At 41.7% G+C, this 18,049-nt stretch overlaps 1 long non-coding RNA gene across 6 annotated transcripts in view; it reads right to left on the reverse strand.

Moving 5' to 3' along the window:
• LOC122461488 overlaps window positions 1-18,049 on the reverse strand; it is a 127,063-nt gene that overhangs the window by 47,344 nt on the left and 61,670 nt on the right. For 5 of the 6 annotated variants that reach the window (XR_006283415.1, XR_006283418.1, XR_006283417.1 and 2 more), the window contains exon 2: window positions 7,705-7,806. The exons of the other annotated variant lie outside the window; for it this stretch is intronic. This is a non-coding gene — a long non-coding RNA (uncharacterized LOC122461488). The remainder of the gene's footprint in view (window positions 1-7,704; window positions 7,807-18,049) is intronic. 6 annotated transcript variants of the gene reach the window in all.

Genomic DNA, 18,049 nt, shown 5'->3' on the forward strand with positions numbered 1-18,049 from the left:
TTATGGCTGCCTCTGCTGCTTAGCCAAAGGCCTTAGCTTAAGAACAGGGCCTCAGACTGTCACAGTGAGAGAAGGCCCTTACACAGATTCTTTCTTTTATACCTCTATAACTAGATAAATGATAAACATTTCGCTAAATTCTTAAGGTATAGGCCTTTACAGACAGGCCTGAATATCTATGTCCTAACAATAGCACTCAAATTAACGTCTATATTCTGTTTCTTTGCTGACAGTTGTGGGCAATGCACAACAGGTATGGGTCATGCAATAACTTCTTGTTGCATTGGTCTTTGGAAAGGATACACAGGTGCTCTAGGGGATACACAGGCACTCTAGGGGCTTTCAGAAAGAAAATGAGCTTCCACAGCAAATACTGCATGGATTTTGATGGTTCTCCATCTGTTTAGGGGGCTCTGGCGTACATGTATGTGGCTGCTTGTGCACCACCTCCTAATGGCTACTTTCTGGAATCACAAGTCACTCCCTGCTCTGCCCGTGGTACTTTACAGAATCACTGACAGATTTGCCAAGTTCACAGGATCATGTCGTCATTCATTCAGACTAAGATCACAGGAATGACCCATTCTCAGGCAAGGCGAGTGCAGGGAGGGTGGCTGCTAGGCAAGTATATATTCCTTTTATGATAATCTTCAAAAGGCAGAATTACTGTGTGGGTCTGCTCAGGGAAGGAGAGATACCTACTACGAAGGGTGCGTATAAAGAGGAGCTTTTGGTAAAGGGTGCGTATAAAGAGGAGCTAAAACATACTGGAACAGATTGTGCCTGGCTCTGCACAAGTGAGTAAGGTGGGGAAAGGATACAAGAAACCTTCCCCACCAGCCACGGCCAGCCTCAGATGGGCTGCTGGTGCTGTTATCCCCAAAAGGGAACATTGAAGGGAAGGGTCACGGGCTCACACTCTCCTCCACAATAGCTGTTTGATGTGCAGAAATGCTGAGCATCCACATATCCCAGTGAAGTCAATGGGAGCTGCAGATGCTCAGCTAGGGTGATCATATAGTAAGTGTGAAAAATCGGGATGGAGTGAAGGGGGGGAATAGGCACTTCTATGAGACCAAGCCCCAAATATCAGGACTGTCCCTATAAAATCGGGGCATCTGGTCACCCTATCCTCAGCACCTTTGAAAATCCGGCCCTAGGAATCTGAGCCAAAGACCATAGGTGCTGGAACTAGGGGTGCTGAGGATGCTGCCGCACCCCTGGCTTGAAGTGATTTCCCTTACACACAAGGTTTACAGTTCAGTTCAATGGTTCTCAGCACTCCCACTATACAAATTGTTCCAGCACCCCTGCATTAGAGTTAAAGGGACTCTTCCCATTGACTTTGGCTCAGCCCCTACACCGTAGCTGAGCTGATGCAGGAAGAGCATATGCTGTACCCACAAGCGCCGGCTTCCTCTAGGCCCTGGGCATGCTCAACCCCCACTCCGTTCCAGGCCTGTACTGCTTCCCACAGCTCCCATTGGCTACTGGGAGCTGCAGGTGGCTGTGCAAATGTAAACAAATGGTCTGGTGGTCCTCCAGCGGATTACCCTGATGGGCCGCATGGGGCCCATGGGCCACAAGTTGCCCACCACTGATCTAGTCTGACCGCCTGCACAATGCGGGCCACAGAACCTCACCCATCCACTCCTGTGATAGACCCATAACCTCTGGCTGAGTTACTGAAGTCCTCACATCATGATTTAAAGAATTCAAGTTACAGAGAATCCACCATTTACACTAGTTTAAAGCTGCAAGTGACCTAGCCCCATGCTACAGAAGAAGGTGAGCCTCCCCTCCCCCAGGGTCCATCGAAGGCCCATAACTCTGGAGCTCTTCCTCTCAGTCCCTTCCAGCATTCATCCGTAGCCTCCTTCAGGCTCGAGGACCAAAACTTTTGGTTCCCTTTTTTAGTAAGTTGCTTTGTCGTTTTGTGTGGTTCATTTTGAATGAAAGTAGCCCCTTCTGCCTATGACATGAGCAGATTTCACCCACAGTTGTCTGGCTGTCAGGATCTATTCTCTTTCTTGATCATCCCTTTGATATGTATAGTTCAAAAACCTATAGGCCACAGACACCTAAAGGCATTACATTATTAATATCATCATCAAAAATACTAATCCCCATGTACTTACACATCACTTTGCTTCCTCGTAGCCTTGTCTCTCAGGGTTTCTCCTTGAAAATGGCACCTGTTATTGAAACACTTCCTGCCTGTCTACAGAACAATGAAAGAAGAAGTAGAAAGCGTTCCCTTCCGCTGATTTCCAGGGGAGCCCACCTCTGCCCTCACCTGTGTGTCTTGGCCTTTTGCAAAAGGATGGGGAAAAATGCACACATCAAGAAAAAAAAAACCTGTTGCCAAATAGGTGTTTTTCCTTTGTGCTGCTGCCTGGATTTCTGTCTCTCCACACTTCTGTCACATACAAGGGCCTGCCAGTTTCATTTCTTGTCTCATTTCACAGTAAGATTTCTGACTAGCTGTTCTATCTACCTTTTCCCAGGTGTTACACACAATTGTATCTCTCTCTTCCTAAAAGTATCACCCACTCAACACTAGAGGGCACCACTGACCACCTATGCTCCTGCAGCAAGGCTAAGTGGTGGGCAGGTGCATTGGGCCGGTTTGTGTTTATTTTTAAGCTGCCTCAATCCACTAACCTTACAGCTGATTTTGAATTTCCTCTCCCCTGAAAAGGTGCCTCTCCCCCACCTGTTCCCTCATTCCATCTCAGGGCTGTGGACACACTTTGCATTCTCAGGAGCTTCCCACCCAACAAAGCATTTGGCAAAATCAAAGAAGCTTTCCAGCATCCCTATGAGGTACACATCTTTGCCCATTCTTACAGAGCAGTAAATTGTGCACAGAGAGGTTAAGTGACTTGCCAAAGGCCACATAACATGTCTGTGGCAGAGCCAGGAAGAGAATCCTGATTTTCTAGCATCCACCTCCCTATTTAGGCCATGCTTAGCCACATGCAGTACACCTAGGGCCATAGCATCCTCATGGAGATCTACATTAAGGAGCATGTGTAACTCACTGGTGAGCGTGTGTTACAAGTCCCCCTCTTTGAGGATCTGCAGAGGATAGGAATTGTTACAGTGCTGCACCATAGCAGCTTTTAGCTCTGGCTTTTTAGCTCTGAACAGTGGTGGATTTACCATGAAACAAATCGTGCGGTGGCATGGGGCCCACAATTATGAGGGACCCCAAAATGCAGAACAAATCTGACAAATGACTGAATTTAATAAGCGTTGCAAATCGCGAAGCGGTCCAGGCTTTCTGCAGTCTGTGAATTTATTCTGCGAACTGTGCTCTAAATGTGGGTTTTTTAAGTAGTGTAGCAATGAATTTTGTTTTGCCATTTTTTTTTTTTTGCTGTCTCAGCAATAGCATAACAGCAACTAAGGGAAATCGTCATTTGCCAATCAAAGTCTGTCTGCCTGACCAATTATCCAACTGAACAAAAGCACCCCCACACACACACTTTGCAACAATGCCCATGATTTGTTACTAGTATGTAATAGTTCAAAATCCCGTTTTTACAGAGCCTGATAAAAATGCGGGATTAACTGTGTTAAACCTAATTGGGTGGTCCACGGCCCATCCAGGCCCACCCGTGGCTACACACCTGCTCTTTCAGACATTTTTAATCTGTCTAAATTCAAGATCAGTTTTTTAGCAATAATGAAGCAACATTATGAGTCTGGCAATCAAAAACACAAAAAAATGAAGGCAAGGCAAGAAGATGAAGCTAAGCAAAAATACAGTTTGTCATCTTATTTTAAAAAGCTTGAAGTATTGAATAGTGGACATTCATCAAAAAGTATGGGCTAGGAAACATCTGAATTATCTGATCACTTGCCGAGTTGTGGGGATACCACAATGACTGCAAAAGTTGAACAAGCGGACTCTGAAGTGACAATGGAACGACAAAATATTGGTAATTTTGTCGAAGCAAGGGAAGAAACCTACCCTGAAGACATTGCATTATGGCCAAAATCTGTTTATCGGATATGATAGAACATTTCTTAGTAAATAAACTGAAAAACGTAGGTAATATGGAAAAATTGAGAAAAGAGTATGAGGTTGCAGGACGAAAGCAATTTAGAGGTCTTCACGAGTCCCATTTTCTGAGGATGAAGAAAAATGGGACAACAGAAATGAGAATCTGGTTGATTTTTTTGGAAACCACTAAGGCAGTCTACTGTTATGTTTGCAAATTATTCCCTGACCATAGTAAAGGAAAACAAATATTCGTCGACGGGCACTCTTATTGCAGAGATGTTGTAAGACATATTGCTGATCATGAAACTTCCAAAGCTCATATTAATACTATGTGTAAGTTCGCTCAAAGGTGTAAATTATCTGGAAGAATTGATTCTGTGTTATCCACTCAGTTTGAAAAGGAGTGCGTTCTTATTGGAGGAAAGTGCTGAGACATATTGTTGCCACGGTCAAACTGCTGTCTTCTTTGGGACTACCTCTAAGAGGACATGATGAGTCATCATTGTCAAATCAAAAAGGTAATTTTTTAACCTGTCTTGAATATCTTAATGAATTTGATGATTTTCTCAAAGAACAGTTGAAAAATTATCAGTATTGTGGCTCAGGGAAGACCAACTTTTTAATGCACCAAACCTATGATGAATTCATCACTGTAATGGCAGAGCGGCTCAGAAACCAATTCACTGATGAAGTAAAGGATGCCAAGTACTATTCCATAATAGTCGATTCAACACCAGATGTGAGTCATGTAAACCAATTAACATTAATTTTAAGATATGCGACCTACAATGGTGAAGTTGTAGAGCGATTTCTTTGTTTTGTCCCGCTAAACTCCCACACTTCTGAATGTCTAGAGACAACTGTTTTGGAAATCATTGCAAATTTAGGTTTGGACATCAAACATTGTTGTGGGCAGAGCTTTGATAATGCTGCAAATATGGCAGGAAAATATTCAGGTCTACAGGCAAGACTGAACAATGCAAGCCCCTCTGTTTTATTCATACCAGGTTCCAGCCATTCCTTAAATTTAATCTGCAATGCTGCCGCCGAATCTTGTGAGGGAGCTACACATTTTTTTGACTTCGTTCATAATATGTATGCCTTTTTTTTTGGTTTCCACGCATCGGTGGAGTATGCTACAATCTCGCTTGCAGCAGCCAAATAAAAAACATTTGACAGCTAAAAGAATTTGTGACACCAGATGGTCTGCTCATGCAGATGCTGTTTTGGCTTTAAAAATTAACTATGGTGATATCAAGAAAACCTTATTCGACATCGCCACATCAAATTCTGAAAAGCCGCGTGTGAAAACCGAAGCAAAATCCTTAGCAGAAAAGTTTGAAAAGTATGATATTGCTGGTTTTACTCTTTTGTGGTACCATTTACTTCAAAGAATTAATGCCATCAGCAAATCGCTGCAAAAGGTTCATACAAATTTATTGAATGCTGCACAACTGTTAGCCTCAATTAAAAGTTTTGTCATGGAAGTTCAAAATGACTATAGCTCAGTGGACGCAGAAGCACGAACAGTAACAGAAAATATAGGTTCCTCTGATATATCTGATATATAGCAGGAAGTTATTTTTCAATGAAACTAGAGACAATGAATCAATTTAAAAGGGAAAGAGAAGATCATCGTTGAGACCGACAGTATTATTTGTGACACAGTAACAGTGCAATTACAGAATAGAGGTAAATCTCTAAAGAAAACTGTTGATTTATTTTGCTTTTTTTTTTTGACAGAAGTATGGACCAAAATGCAAAAGCCACTACAGTAAGAAATTGAGTGATTTCTACCGAGAAGACACAGACATAAATCTTTTTGAAGATGAAGTGAAACATTTCATTCATTTTATCGAAAATGATGAGGTCTGTGCTTCAAAATTATCAGTTAATTTGTATAGACTTGGACATGATGGTTTGCAAGCAACCTTTCCAAATGTAGAAACCATTCTGAAAATATTTTTAACAATACCTGTCACAAATGCTTCTGATGAATGTTCTTTTTCTGTATTGAAATGAGTTAAAAATTATTTGTGAAATACGATGAGTCAGGAACATTTGACAAGTTCGGCACTATTGACAATTGAAAGTACCTCTTTACAAAAATATTACTTATGATAACTGAATTGACTATTTTGTAAAGAAAAAGTGTAGAAAAAAGCTATCTGAATAATTTTTTTTTCAAATTGAATAAGTTTCTTCAGAGGAAGTTAACTTTTATTTTTCCATTCATGCGTAATCGATCCTTTTTATTTTTACACATTTTTCATGCTACGGAATGCAAATACAAGCTTTCAACTAGACCAGAAGTTCTCAGACTGTGGTCCAAGAACTCCATTCAGATGGACCGAGGAAAGGTTATTAAGTTGTTTTTTTTTTTAATAAAGTACTCTTAGCCAAAGCACTTTACAATAGTTAGCTAACAGTACAAACAACATTTGGAAAGATCATTAAGTGGTCTGCCAAGACCCTCAGCAACATTCAAGTGGTCTGTGAAAAAAAAGTTAGACTACAAAAACAATCAAGGTACCTCACTTTATTTCATTTACGTCCTATTACTTATAATACAGGAGGAGAATGAAGAAAAAAGAATGAAAAATGGAAGGGGGAGATAAGAGAGAATGTTCTTTTTCTTGGCTGGGTCCCGGGCAGGGGGGAGGTGAAAATGAAGCTCTAAATCTGCCACTGGCTCTGGAGGTCCCCGATTCAATTCCCAATGTGTTAGCCAAGAGGATGGCCATCACACATGCACCTAAGATGTGCACCCAAACTGCATGATGCATAGACGCAACTCAGTGTTGTCCATGCAGAAAGGTATGAGCATAAGTACAATCTTCAGGAAATATGCATGCATCAGATGTTCTGCTGGTGCAAAAGTAAACGTGCACCTTGGCTTATGCACATTTAGGATTTTAGCCTGTGTGTCAATCTGTGTCTTTCCTAATAGTAATACCTAGCTGTTAGGTAGTGCTGGAATATAACAAAATGAGAAGAAAACTGTTCTTTCCATTATAGAGGAGGGATGCAGTGTGGCCTAGTGGCCAGCCGGCTGGGATTTAGGAGTCCTGGGTTCCAGGTGATTTGGATGATTTTAAGCTAATCACTTGCCCTATCTGTAGAATACGGACAATGACACAGACCTCCTGTCTAAAGCACTTTGAGACCTGTGTATGTAAAACACTCCATAACAGCTAGGTATTACTTTTAGGAAAGTCTTATGTAATTTAATTGAATATTATATATTTTCTGTAGAAATTTTAAAACCATTCTGTAGAATTTTATAGAAAATAATGTTCCTGCTACCAAATTCTACAAGATCGCCTAAATATTCTCTGTTACTGGTATATTATATATGTTTTAGAGTCAGCCCACATTACATTTCTATAGAATTCCAGCTATAGAGACCTCTATAGAGACCTCATCCATATTAAATTCTATAGGACTTTTCCCTTAAGAGACTTTAATAGAGTATCAAAATTATTGTTATGCCATCAGATTTATGGCATTTCGTAAACATGATGTATTACGTAAATAGAGCCAAATAGAGCCAAATTTTTGGTTTGTACTCAAGCAAAAACTCCCATTCTTTTCCCATCGCTTGAGTAAGGGTGGCAAAGTTTGGCCCATACTTCATTTGCATGGGTCTTTCGTTCTGTATTTAAACTGGCATTTTTGTTCAACACTCTTACCTTAATACTTCCAAAGTCATCTTCCATACTTGCAAATCACTAAGGGTCCCTTCAATTCCATTTAAACATCCCATTGACTTCAAACAGGAGTCACACTGGGCCCTAAAACCAATATAAATCCAGGGTAAATCCATTGACTTCTGTGGAATTCATCCAGGTATGAGCTAAGTCTTGGAAATTTCTCAGCACCCTCAGCTGCTTCTGGTCAGAAGGTGTCAGTACCATTCAAGATGGGGTCCTATCACTATTGTAACTACCGGCAGAATCTGGCTCTGTATCTGAAGGCTCTTGCTTCTTCTTCCGCCTTTGTGCTTTGGTCTCTTAATAAAGAGGCTCAAGTGATCCATTATTTATTTAGGTGGGTATGGTCTATTGTGTGTATTAGAGCAGGCAGCCAGGTACATTCATGTATTGCCAGCCAGGAGCAGAAAACCAGCGTCCCACTGAGTTGACATCTCAAGTCAGCTTGTAGGGCTTGTCTACACTACCGCACGGGGTCAATCTAAGATACGCAACTTCTGATACGTGAATAGCGAAGCTGAAGTCGACGTACTTAGATCTACTTACCTACATACAAGATCTGCGTACAAGATCTACTTGTCTTCACTGTGGTAAACTGACAGCTGATGCTCTCCCATCTATTACGCTTGTGCTCCTTGTTCTGGTGGAGTACCGGAGTTGACGGGAGAGCACTCAGTGGTCGATTTATCACGTTTATATTATACTATCATGTCTATACCAATCCGGCGGTAGTGTAGACAAGCCCATAGTGACAGTTCTTATAATAGCTCAGAACCTGTCAGGGCTCGTATAAACGGGCATAACATTTGAGACAAGTGATCCATCTAGTCCAGCATCTTATCTCCCACAGTACCAGTGCCACCTGCTTCATAGGAAGGTGCACGAAACCTTGTATTGACAATTACATAATCTTCAGTGTGCAGCCACACACAGGGGATGGAGGGCAGAGGGAATTTTCTTGCCCTCTGCTCCTGGGAAGCCATGCGGTAGCCTCTCATAGTCTGGGTCCAAAGGGGTAAATCATAGCCCCATTGATGTCAGTGGCAAAATGATCATGGATTTCCATATGACAAAGACTTGAGACTAGGAGAAAGTCATTGGATGTAGCTTTTGCAGTAACAAGGCCCTTTTACAGCTACAGCCAGCCCTGCTTAGCTCTCGCCAGCTCTCTGTTTCAAACTGTCTGCCATCTCAAGGAACAGTGGCTCATAGAATTCATCGCTGCTGGTCTAAGTAGATGCTGCATACAACATGCTCACTTGGAAAGAAGGGTTCCTTGGTGCATAATTAGCCCGTTACAAGTCTCTCCCCACACACACATCATGGCTGCTCCACAGAGGATTGCCATCTGCTACCGTTTTCTGATTTCAAAGGGAGTTAGACACCTAAATAGCTTTGAGGATCTGGGCCTCAGTGCTTTAGCTCTAGTGGTAGAAGTTGGTCATGGGGGCACGTGGAAACCAAAGTAAAAAGTCTCTCTTGTCTTGTCCTTCCTCCTTTTCCCCCATCCGAGATTGGATGCTGTGGCTGACTGGCAATGTTACAGCCAGCCATTCTGCCACCATAAAAACACAGAAACCATTGGGGGTCTGATTAGAACCTACTAAAAACCACATTAGTGAATATAAAACATTAGCCTGCATGCTTGGTTTCTCTGTGTGCTCTTTGTTCCCTTAAGAGAAATAACCTTCCCCTTATGTAAACATTCTCCTCATTTTCTCCAACAAAATTCCCTCACTGGATATTTTTGCAATTACTTGTAGCCCTTCTTATACCTCCAACTTTCCTATGTATAAATCCTTTTCTTTACTGCCTCTCTTATATTTCTCTTGTTAAGTTTTACATCTTTACTAGCTGAGGCACTGTCTGTTTTACTAGCTAATATATCCCCCTTTTCAACACTTGTTCTGCTTTTCAATGTATTTACATACTATGTGCCGCTGACTTTTCGTGCAATGTGACCCCTGGCTGATATAAGCCTACATATTTGGATTCAGGCTGAAGAAAGCCTTTCTTTTGTGTTAGGACTCAAACCATGTTTCTTGGTGCAAACGAGCTGCCACTGGGGTCAATCCATCACAAAGTGAAGGAAAAATACCTTGCAATTTTTTCATGGAGCAGCATAAGAAAGTCCATAGAACTGTAAACAGGGAAAAATCTGGTCTTTTATACCACAAAACTTAAGCATTTTTTAAATTGGTTGCAAAAATATTCCTACTCTATGTAACCAAGTGTTTTGGTAGGCGCTAGTTCCAGCCGAGACAACTGCAGTGCAAATGTCTAATGTCGTTCATTAAGGCCATATCTACACTACAAAATTAAGTTGACTTAACTTACATCACCATACAGTCACCACTGTAATTACATCACTTATGCATTTCCACGCTTTGCTCTTTATGTCGGCAGCGCACATCCTCACCAGGAGCACTTGCACTGATTGAACTGACAGGGTGGGGCATTCTGAGACAGCTTCTGAAAGCCAGCAACAGTTGATGTAAGCAACACCGTGCCTACGCTGACACTGCCTCTACCTAACTACATCGACATGGACTCTACGCCTCTCGTGGATTTATTAAGTCAGGATAGTGAGTGCAAAATTTTAGTGTAGTCACTTACATAGCTAGGTCATCATAAGTTACCTTGCGTCAACCAGGGCTTAAAGACTACAACTTGGTACAAAAGATGAGACATTTCAATGCATCCTCCTGGACCTGAGAAATGGTGTATTATGTTATTGGATCAAATTCTCCGTTGGTATAACTCGACTGAAGTCAGTAGATTCACACCAGCAGAGAATGTGGCCCATGGCTTATAAATACATGTGAGTACACTGGAAATAAAGCACACATTTTTAACAGTGGATTGATTAACCATTGAAACAACTTGCCCAGGGATGTGGTGGAATCCCTACCACCTGAAGTCTTTAAATCAAGATGGGATAGCTTTCTAAAAGAGAGTCTGTAGGTGAAACAGAAATTATAGGCTTGATGCTGAATTTACTGGGGAGGTTCTCTGGTCCGTGCAATGCAGGAAGTCACACTAGATGATCAATAATGATCCCTTCTCACCTTAAAAATCTACAAAATCTTCACCCAAGCCTCAAACTAAATATTTTATCTGTAATTTTGTCCTAGCTGGTTTCATGCCAAATGTACACGTACATGCAGAGTGAAATTCACCTCTATGCAGAGGGCCTGTGCAAAGCCTATGCACCACTTAAGCCCTCAAAATAGGTCTTAATGGAGCATGTGTCTTGTGCGGGCCTCTTACAGGGTGAATTTCATCCAAAACGCACAGTACAAACAATAATTCAACTCAGCATTTATAACTCTTTTCATGTGCAAAGTGCTTAACAAACAAGAGTACAAATAACTGTGCAAAATAACAGTCAGCAGAAATTATACAGCATTTACAAGAAGAAACTATTTCAATTATTCAGAATAAATGATCCAAACCTTTTTTTGGAAGTTAAAGTTGAGCTTTTCTTGATTATTTTTCATTTTTGCAGTCTCTGCATGTCTGGGCTTCCTCTGGGACTGGAAGCAGGGAAATGCCATGAGACAAGCCGGCTGCTCAGTATTTCTGGCCATATTGGGACCAGGCAGCACCATAAATCTCAGAAGAAAGCCTGATTGCAGAAGATTTTCAGCCTAAATTTGCATCCAAAAAAGGACTTCAGATAGGTTGGATGTCTGAACTTTTGGGTCTTCACCCCGGTGGAACCCCCTGAATCCTTTTCACAAGAGCTGGTTGAATATTGCAAATACAGTATGTGTCAATATTTGTTTGAATTATGCAGGACTGTTTAGTTTGCCCACATTCACGCCCTTGGTTCACGACCCTTGAACATTCACACAAATGGGATTTTGTTCACATGACTGTTTGGGGAAGGGATACCTGACTGAAAGGCATCTTGCCCTGTTCATATTCATTCAGAATGCTGTTGCAAACTTTCCTAGCCAGTCACTTTGACCACGTCCCCCCATTTTTGCATCCCTCCATTGGCTCCCCATTCTCCATCACGCCAAACATAAGTTACTTGTCTTCACTTTCAGTGCCCTTCTTGACCTACCCTCACCCTACCTGTCATTTCTCTGATTGGCTCATGATGTCAGCCTCCACCACCCACTTGTCCAATTTTCAAACAATGACCTTCCCTGCTGCTGTCATGCTTGGGAGGTGCTCCCTGTAAACATCAACAAAGCCACTTCACTGTTCTCTTTCAAATCCCTGCTTAAAATTCTCCTTTGCTGGCATGCCAACAGAAAATGTTACATTGGTTGGGCTGGTGTGCTGAGACCACTGGCTCTCTTACTGACCAATACTGTCTTGTTGTTTCCTTCTGCTCCCTTGCTTGGCTGTAGCCATCTGTTGTCTCTTGTTTTATATTTAGATTGGAAACTCTTTGGGGCAGGAAGTGTCTTTTGTTCTCTCTTTGTACAGCACCTAGCACAGGGAGGGTCTGGTCCACAACTTGTGCTTTTAGAAGCGATGATACAACAAAAATTAATAATGAAGTATTGGAGTGCAAACAAGAGTATTTGCTATTTGTTATTCTCCTGTTTTAAAAGTTTCAGTCTTCCAATCAGGAAGCAGAAAAAAGATTACACTAAATGAGATATGAATAGAAGACCCTATCCAGATGAAGCTGCAGGAAGAGTGTCATGGAGCAGAATGTAATTTAAAATACCCGACTTGGAATTTGACCATAATGAGGGGCACCAACTGAAACACCAACACCATTTCCTGTAACATCTAGATGTTCCTTGTAGGTCTCCAGTCCAAAAGGAGATAACTCCTCTTGGGGCAAACTAATATTCACGCTTGGTAATGCTTCTCCCTTGACTGTGAGGAATTTACAGTCTGAACAAACATTTTGATAATTACAGAGCAAGCGTTTAAACATTACCCTTATAACATGGGAAGCAGATATTATAAGTACGGTAGAACCTCAGAGTTACAAACACCAGAGTTACAAACTGACCAGTCAACCATACACCTCTTTTGGAACTGGAAGTACGCAATCAGGCAACAGCAGAGACCAAAAAAATAAAAAAGCAAATACAGTACAGTACTGTATTAAATGTAAATTACTAAAAAAATAAAAGAAAAGGAGTACTTTTGGCACCTTAGAGACTAACCAATTTATTTGAGCATAAGCGTTCGTGAGCTACAGCTCACTTCATCGGATGCATACTGTGGAAACTGCAGAAGACATTATATACACAGAGACCATGAAACAATACCTCCTCCCACCCCACTCTCCTGCTGGTAATAGCTTATCTAAAGTGATCACTCTCCTTACAATGTGTATGATAATCAAGGTGGGCCATTATGCTGGAAATGGCCCACCTTGATTATCATACACATTGTAAGGAGAGTGGCCAGTTTGGATGAGCTATTACCAGCAGGAGAGTGAGTTTGTGGGGGGGGGGGGGGGGTGAGAAAACCTGGATTTGTGCTGGAAATGGCCCACCTTGATTATCATACACATTGTAAGGAGAGTGGTCAGTTTGGATGAGCTATTACCAGCAGGAGAGTGAGTTTGTGGGGGGGGTGGGGGGGGTGAGAAAACCTGGATTTGTGCTGGAAATGGCCCACCTTGATTATCATACACATTGTAAAGAGAGTGGTCACTTTGGATGGGCTATTACCAGCAGGAGAGTGAGTTTGTATGGGGGGGGGGGGGGGGGGGGGGGGGAGGGGGCGGAGGGTGAGAAAACCTGGATTTGTGCTGGAAATGGCCCAACTTGATTATCATACACATTGTAAGGAGAGTGATCACTTTAGATAAGCTATTACCAGCAGGAGAGTGGGATGGGAGGAGGTATTGTTTCATGGTCTCTGTGTATATAATGTCTTCTGCAGTTTCCACAGTATGCATCCGATGAAGTGAGCTGTAGCTCACGAAAGCTTATGCTCAAATAAATTGGTTAGTCTCTAAGGTGTCACAAGTACTCCTTTTCTTTTTGCGAATACAGACTAACACGGCTGTTACTCTGAAACCTAAAAAAATAAAGGGAAAGGAGCCTTTTTCTTCTGCATAGTAAAGTTTCAAAGCTGTATTAAGGTGGTTCCCCCTGCCTGGCTTTCAGCAGCAGTGATATGCAGGCTGTTTTATACTTCGTTGTGTCTGGATCTTCTGCCATACAAGATCTCACTCTGGCACAGGGTCATTTAACAAACTCCAGTGTTATTGGGTCTGCTTACAATATGCTTCTTCACTCTCATGGCTTCTCAGACAGTTCCCCGGGAGGTGTCGCTCCCAAGGAAAACAATGTGCTGCCTGAAAGGGTCTGCTAGCTCTTTCATATTGTTACTCTCCTTCTCTTTTAACAGAAAACTGTCAATCACCCCAGCAATAACTCATAAAATAATCTAATGTTTTCCTTTCAGATGCTGACCATTCTTGCAGTTACTGCAGTCACATCTTATTGGTTTGTCTAGCTATATACCTGTACAAGGTGCTAGTCCATCACACAAAATCCCTCAGATGAGCAGGTCTTTTAACAATTCGCCCTCCTCTAGTACAGTATGGTTCACTGGTGCCACCCTGGCGCTATCTTCCTCCAGTCTGGTCAACCACAGTCTTGGTATTGCTGGGGTCTCTGCCGAAACACCCTCTTCCTCCTGTCTTTCCTCTGGCGTACCCTTGATATTGTCCACTTCTAACAAATCTGGATTGGGATTCTCCTGCTGTAGAACCCTAAAACATATGTTGTCTGTACTATGCTTAGAGGTTTCTTTTATTTTCCTGAAGTGCCTACAGTTTCACTTCACTGTCTGTCCATTGTCCATTTGCCATTGATATGATCTTTGGTTTTCTGCTTCCACAACTGCAGTTTTGTGGCAGAACTTATCCTGTTTTGTTAATGGTTGTATATGCACTTTGTTACTCAACTCCAGATCTGGCAGATCTCTCGCAGACTTGCTGTAGTAAAGCACTTGTCTGTTTTGTTGGTTTTTCCCTAGTTCCCCACTGAAGCACTGAGTACTCACGCTCTAACAACCTTCCACTTTTCAGAGTGTCTTTGTTCTCCAGCTCATCAATCTTTGGGCCAGACTAGAATTTAGGCCTTGCAAGGGAGTATTCCTGTGATCTAGTAGTGCTAAGTATGGGACAGCCTCTGCAATTTCTGCTTTTTTCAATAGTTTCTTAGCAGTTTTTACTGCTGATTCTGCTTTGGCACTGCTTTGAGGATACCCCAGTGAAGATGTTAAGTGATCAAACTCCCAAGTCTTTACTGAACTTCCAGAATGCTTTTGAAAGAAACTGGGGTCCATTATTGGAACACATGATATCCAGTATCCAATACCATGCAAAGTGTGCTTTTATCTTCCATATGACTGTTCTGGATCCTGTGTATGTCTATAGTCTATCTCCCAGAAATTGTAAAAATAGTCTACGATGATCATGTAACTTTCTTCTCCAGAGATAAACAAATCAATTTCCAGCTTTGCCCGTGGTCTTTCTGGAACTTTGTATTGCAACAGGGTCTCTTGCAGTTGACGGTCTTCCCAGGATCTGCATATTTTTTGTGAAAATCCATAATTTCTCATTCATTCCTGGCCAGTATAAAGTCTCCCTGGCTCACCCTAGGCAACCTTCAATTCCCAGACCTGATTAATGAACTTTGTACATAATCTCATCCTAAAAGCTGCTGGAATAACTCCTCTTTCTCCCCAAAATATACCATTCAGGACACACAACTTGTCTCTTATCTGAAGGAATGGTGTTCTCTCTTTAGGTACTTGATCTTTCATTGCTGGCCATCCTTATAGGATCGTGAGTTTCAATATCTGCAGCATTCTGTCTTGTTCTGTATCTGTCTTAACCTCTCTTCCAAGATAGGCAAGTACTGTATCATATTTATTGTCTTCACCTTGGCCTCTGTGGATCTCTCCTTGCTGGATTCTAGCAGGTATGCACAGCTCTAGGTGTCCACCAACACCAGTCTCTGCCTGGGGATCTGTACATTGTATCTCTGCTGTCACATCATCATCCACTGTAATCACTTTGGTGCACTGTGTTATGGCTTTCTCCAAATGTTTTCAAGAGGTATGAGGTAAGATTGTATGTCCATAGTGCTAATAAGTGTACTAGTGAATTTTTTCCATCCCAGAAAAGAGTATTGCTAACAACTCTTTTTCAATCTGAACATGCTCCTTCTCTGTTATGGACAAAACTCTCCTAGCGAATGCAACTGGTTGTTCCCATTCCAGCATGGTAGACCCTAGACGCAACTCAGATGCATCACATTGCAGCATCAGGTGTTCCTTTGCATCGGGAGCCTTCCTAAGCATTTCTTGTACTTTCCAGAACGCTTGCTTGTATTGATCTGTCCACTCCCATAATGTGTCTCAATGTGTCAGCTGTCTCAGGATCTTACAACTCTCAGACAGATGGTTGAAAAACTTTCCTAAATAACTGACCGTTCCCAAGAATCTCAGGACTCCTTTAACAAAGCTGGGTCTTGGCATTTCTCTAATTTTTCTCACTTTATCTAGGTATACGTTCAGCCCTTTGGAGGTAAACAAATGTCCAATGTATGGCATTTGGTTACTCTCCACCTGAGCTTATCTAGGTTCAATTTAATATTTTTATCTGCATTGCTGTAAAAATTGCAGTAATTTGTAGTTGTGACATGGTTGTGTTTGTTCTGGATTATAACCCTCTCCCAGTATCAGCACATTCTCTGGATTCCCATCAGGCCCTCCAATGCTTAGGTCAATCTGCTCTGGAAGACTTCTGGTGCCGGACTGATTCCCACTGGCATCGGTTTCTCCCAAATGGAGTTGCAAAAGTTGTCAAGTAACTGGATTCTTCATCCAATTCAACATGCCAGAATCAATTTTACATACTGTAGGCAGATCTGGTAATATGTCCTCAATTGTACGCAGAAGGAAATGGTTCCATTTCAAAGGTTTGTTTAAAGGCTTTGGGTCTGTGCATATTCTGTTTTCTGGATGGCTTTCTCAGTATAACAAGACTATTTATCCAGTCTGTGCTCTTCTCTACAGGATATATAAATCCACAATTCTGTAGTCTTTGCAATTCATCTTTCAGTGGCAGTAGTAATGCAGTGGATACGTTTCTTTTTGGCAATTTAACTGGCTTCACACTAGTATCAATCTCTATTTTATAAACACCATCTAGTCATCTGTCTCCCGGAAACACATCTCTATATTCCCTCTGTATCATCTCCTAATCCCAGGTAATACCATCCAAGGAGTTTTCATCACCCCACTATCCACTTGCATTATGATATGGAGTTGTACTTTTATCAGGTTCATGGCTTGGGCAGACTTGCTGCCCAGAAGCGATACTGCTGTCATCATCTATAACCACAAAGTCCAGTCTGTATTTCTTTTTGTTCTTTGATTTCTTAATTTAAGAAAGAATTTAAGACTTTAAAGTGCTATGGTTGTACATTGTTAACAGCTGGTTGTTCTCTTCCAACCGTATATCCATGTTCAACAGTCTGATTGGGATTATGTTACAATTTGCACCACAATCTAATTGAAAGGTATCACTTTCTTCCCAAGTAACATGGCTGTATACATCTCTTTCTGGTGCTTACTAGGGTCTTCTTGCAGTATGTTTATCATCTGCTTGGTCACCCACATAATGTTTTCATAGTTGAGGTTGCTCTCTTCAGTTAGTGTGTACACTTTGGATTTCTTTTTCTTTTTCTGGATTTGTTGGGACAAACACTTGGCTGCAAAATGGTTAAATTTGTCACAGATATGGCATTGTTTACAATATGCTGGACACTCCTCTTCCTTTCTTACATGTTTTCTCCCATCGTATTTGCACAGGTCTTTACTGTTGTCATCTACTGATGTTGTATCTGGTTTTGCTTTCTCTTTCTTATGTATTGCATGGACAGTTTCTGCTGACTGTCCTTCTAATCCTCTTTTGGGAAGCTGTGCAGCCCTGCATATCTCCAAGCTTTTCCCCAAAGTTAAGCCAGCTTCCCTCAGCAACTGCTATTGTACTTGTATGTCTCGTATCCCACACAGTATCCAGTCTTTTATAAACGAATCTTTAATATTTCCAACATTGCAACTGGTGGGTAGCACTTTTATATCAGTGCTGTACTCACCTATACCCTCCCCAGCTGCTTGATCCCAAGTAAAGAAATCACATGTTTCCACTGTGTCATCCTTCCTGGGGTTACAACGGGTAACCAAACAGCCTGTTATTGCTTCTAAGGTGCATTGAGCTTGGGGAATTTCCATGCACACCATCTCACTTCTCTCTCTCTCTCCCTTTCTTCAATCAGGTAACAAAACTTTTTTTTTTCCACAGCATACTCTTTAT

Source organism: Chelonia mydas, chromosome 8 (genome assembly GCF_015237465.2).
Source record: "Chelonia mydas isolate rCheMyd1 chromosome 8, rCheMyd1.pri.v2, whole genome shotgun sequence".
In the NCBI taxonomy this organism is placed as follows: Eukaryota; Metazoa; Chordata; order Testudines; family Cheloniidae; genus Chelonia; species Chelonia mydas.